This window comes from Zootoca vivipara, chromosome 16 (genome assembly GCF_965207765.1).
Source record: "Zootoca vivipara chromosome 16, rZooViv2.hap1.1, whole genome shotgun sequence".
In the NCBI taxonomy this organism is placed as follows: domain Eukaryota; kingdom Metazoa; phylum Chordata; class Lepidosauria; order Squamata; family Lacertidae; genus Zootoca; species Zootoca vivipara.
In genome coordinates this window covers 32107549-32112442 of record NC_142599.1, presented here as the reverse complement: position 1 = coordinate 32112442, position 4894 = coordinate 32107549, and positions in this window count along the sequence as shown.

Genomic DNA, 4894 nt, shown 5'->3' with positions numbered 1-4894 from the left:
CTCATCACTGCCCGCCAGCCAATCGCAGATCAGGAGAAGGGAGGGGGCGCGGAAGCCGAGGGCGCCGCCGGGCGAGCGTCTCCCTCGCGCTCCTGTCGCCATGGAGACGCGGCCTGGCAGCAGCCCTCGAGCCTTTTCTTTTGCGCCCGGAGGGGCTCAGCTGCGGGGCCCCGCCCGCTCCTCAGTTTGGGGCATAGCTGTCAAATTCTCCCTTTTCTTAAGGGAAATTCCCTTATGCTGAATAGGCCTCCTCGCGAGAAAAGGGAAAACTTGACAGCTATGGTTTGGGGACGGGTGCATGGCGTGCGGAGGGGCACCCAAGGCCGAGCAGCCCTTTGAGTTCAAAAAATCTGGGAAATGAAATCAACCACAACAACAACAAGCAGAGGTTGGGTGTCCATCTGTCATGGATGCTTCAGCTGAGATTCCTGCATTGCAGGGGGTTGGACTAGATGACCTCTGGGATCCCTTTCAACTCTACAAGTCTCTAAGAAGAAAAAACAATGGTGTTGGAGGGTATGGAGTTATGTGACCCCTGAGCCAAGGGGATAAGTAACTATGCAACCTTTAGGAGACAGATGGGTGGGGTATAAATAATAAAAGGATGATGATGGTGATGATGATGGAATAGGATGTCCCCATTTTCAACAGAGAATTGTTGGAGGGTATGCAGTGTGCCATGGCGTCCAGATTGTGGCTGATGTCACTTTCCCCCACATATATTGATTGCAGAGGCCTCCATTTTATAGCATTTTTTTGCAGCTTGTAGGAATTTCCAATTTTCAGTTTCCCTGGGAGGAAGGTTCCCCAAGGGCTTGTCATATGAATGTCTCTTAGAGAGATGCCTTTTGCATTTAAGCATTTTTGTACACAATGCTTGGCTTGAGAACTGCATCGCAAACTTCAGAGAAGTTGTGATTTTGGAGGATGACCATTTTTCAGTGCTCATATAGTGTTGGAAAGCATTAATTAATTAGGTTAGCCTTTGAAAGCAAACTGAAACAAAACTCTCTGCATCCCAAATGTGGTCATATCTACACAGTTTAAACCACAAGCTTCCCCCCCCAAGGGATCCTGGGAACTGTAGCTTATCCTCTATCACAAACTACTGTAGCCAGGATTCCATGGGGGAAGCCACAATTACTTTAAGTGGTGTGATACTATTTTAAATGTATAGTGCAGATGGGGCCTGGGTGGGAGACAGACGTAATATTGGTCACACGCAAACCGTGTATACTTAAAGCACATCTTCCTCATAGGAATCCTGGGAACTGTAGTTCACCCTTCACAGAGCTACTGTTCCCAGTCTATCAGTTCTCAGGGTTCTTGGGAGGGAAGCAACTTGTTTAAAATGTATTGTGTGTATATGACCCCAAGCCAGTTCAAACAGTGTAGAAGGACGGAGTATACATATTATGCTTTGCCTTGTTTTGTTTATATTAAAATCAATAAAAATTATTATAAAAAAAAACAACAACAGTGGCTTTTGTCAATAGATATGGACGCCTGGAGCTCTGATGTCAATCAGGACCTAAGGGTCTCCCATAAGGCTAGCCCCCTCCCTCCCTTCTACAAGCCATAAGGAACACCATTTCAGATAAAACCACAGCGGACTTTGCTACCAAACTCTGCCACTTTGTCCTTACCCACAACCTGTTCTGGACCTGTTCCTCCAGATCAGCGGCACAGCAGTGGGCACCCGCATGGCCCCACAGTATGCCAACATCTTCATGGCAGATTTAGAACAACGTTTCCTAAACTCCTACCCACTCAAACCTCTCTTGTACCTGGGATACATTGACGATATTTTTATTATCTGGACACATGGTCAACAGACCCTGGAAACTTTCCACCAGACATTCAATTACTTTCACCCCACCATCAACCTAACAATGAACCAATCTATGCAAAAAATACATTTTTTGGACACTACTATAAAAATACAGGATGGACGTATAGACACCACCTTATACCAAAAACCAACTGACCGACAAACATATCTACATGCTTCTAGCTACCATCCCAAACATACCAAACAATCCATCGTATACAGCCAGGCCCTACATTACAACCGCATCTGTTCCAACTCTACAGACAGAGAATTTCACCTAAGAGATCTACAGCAAACCTTTTTAGAACTAAAATATCCACCTGATGAAGTTAAACAACAGATCAACAGAGCCAGACTGATACCTAGAGAGAACCTGCTGCAAGACAGACCCAAAAAAGAAAATAACAGAACACCACTAGTTATCACATACAGCTCCCAAGTTAAAACAGTACAATGCATCATCAGAGATCTACAACCTCCCCTGGACAATGACAGCTCTCTTTCTCAAACTCTGGGAGGAAGACCTTTCATTGCCTACAGACAGCCACCCAATCTTAAACAACTCCTCACCCACAATAATACAACCACCAGACTTAACATGGACACTGGTACCAGAGCCTGCAATAAACCCAGATGCCAACTTTGCTGCCACATACACCCGGACAATACCATTACTGGCCCCAACAACATACAACATACCATCTCAGGACTATTTAATTGCTTGTTCTCTAACTCTAACATTGTGTATGCCATCAAATGCCAACAGTGCCCTTCAGCTCTCTATATTGGACAAACGGGCCAAACCCTACGCCAAATGATAAATGGACATAAATCAGGAATTACAAGACAGAGAAACCAGTAGGAGAACACTTCAATCTCCCAGGACATTCTATACAAGATCTCAAAGTAGCTGTCTTACTACAAAAGAATTTCAGAAATAGACTGGAAAGAGAAGTTGCTGAATTGGAACTTATCACCAAGCTCAAAACCATGGAGGGACCTGGTTTGAACAGAGACATAGGATTATTATCTCATTATACATGATAAAGCGATCTTCAGCCATCCCAACCCTTGCTTTTTCATGCAAGACCATTTGCAGTCATTCACAGTCGTCAACAGCTATCAGTCAGTGAATCACCCATTTCCACCACCCTTCTGAGTGATACCCCCCCCACCCTTTCCCTACATAAGCGCCTGGGGACTTCTGCTTCAGTGTATCTGAAGAAGTATGCATGCACACGAAAGCTTATACCAAAATAAAAAGTTAGTTGGTCTTTAAGGTGCGCTGCTGGAAGGAATTTTTTTATTTTGTTCACTTACAAAATGTAAACTTGTTCAACAGGCTTACAAATGTTTCTTCTCATGTTCTCTCCTGTCCCACTCTATCCCTCAGGGAATGGATACCTTGAGAATCTGCTTGGAGAGATCAGAGATGCTGGCTTTAATTAAGGAAAAGTGCAGATTGAAACCCATCATATTCATCTGCTCGCGTCTCAGTAGCCTATATACAGTATCTACATCTGCCAACCTTCATATAAACCTTCACACATCTACTGAAGTGGACTCTGGTCCAGGAAGAGTTCGATTTGCTAAGAGCCCATCCAGGCGTCCTTTTTATTGTGCATTCATGATTATTTGTGCTCAATGTTCCCAGGGAAGAGGAACTCTGATAATTGTAGCTCTATAAGGCAAATAGGGGTCTCCTAACAACTATCCCATCACCTCCTGGCAAATAGAAGTAGAAGAAATGGAGGTAGTGAGAGATTTTACTTTCTTGGGCTTCATGAACACTGCAGATGGTGACAGCAGTCACAAAATTAAAAGACGCCTGCTTCTTGGGAGAAAAGCAATGACAAACCTAGACAGCCTCTTAAAAAGCAGAGACATCACCTTGCTGACAAAGGTCCGTATAGTTAAAGCTATGGTTTTCCCAGTAGTGATGTATGGAAGTGAGAGCTGGACCATAAAGAAGGCTGATCGCCAAAGAATTGATGCTTTTGAATTATGGTGCTGGAGGAGACTCTTGAGAGTCCCATGGACTGCAAGAAGATCAAACATAACCATTCTGAAGGAAATCAACCCTGAGTGCTTACTGGAAGGACAGATCCTAAAGCTGAGGCTCCAATACTTTGGCCACCTAATGAGAAGAGAAGACTCCCTGGAAAAGACCCTGATGTTGGGAAATATGGAGGGCACAAGGAGAAGTGGACAACAGAGGATGAGATGGTTGGACAGTGTTCTCGAAGCCACCAACATGAGTCTGACCAAACTGCGGGAGACAGTGGAAGACAGGAGTGCCTGGCGTGCTCTGGTCCATGAGGTCACGAAGAGTCAGACACTACTAAACAACAACAACAACTATCAGCACTCTTGACAAAGCCAGCTCCCATAATTTTAGGGGTGGGGGTGGGGAACCAGGACTGTTGTATCATAGTGCTTTAAAGGCATGGTGTGAATATGGCCAATATCAGCCACCCAACTATTGCACACCTGATTATTAGCTGTGCTGCCTGGGGCTGGTGAGAATTCCCCATTTTGGTCCAACTTAAACTTTTTGATGTAAAATCAATCAAAAACAAAGATGATTGGCATATGCATCCATATTTCTTAAGTAAATTAAACATAGACATCATAAGCTATAAATTATCATCATCATCGTTGGAGATATGGCATAGGATCATTTATATACTTGTGGAGAACCTGTCCATGTGTTTACTCCTTCTGGACAAATATACTCCACAAAGTTGGCCTGATCAGTAACCATAGAATCAGAATTGTCATGAAGGGAACCTGAGGGTCATCTAGTCCACCACAGATCCTAAAATAGCTCTATTTTCCATCTTTACAGAAGATACACAAGACCTTAAAGATAGACTTTTTTGTTCCTTCTCATGATCCCTGCACACATCACAATAACCAGATACTGGAGATCATTGGATATGGACTTATTGAAGCTTAGTTTGCACAAATTTAGGAACTGGTTTTGATAGAAAAGCTGACCAATTGTTGGAGGAAAAAAACACAATGAGAAACTGAATAAATTTTATGCTACTTGGCTTAATT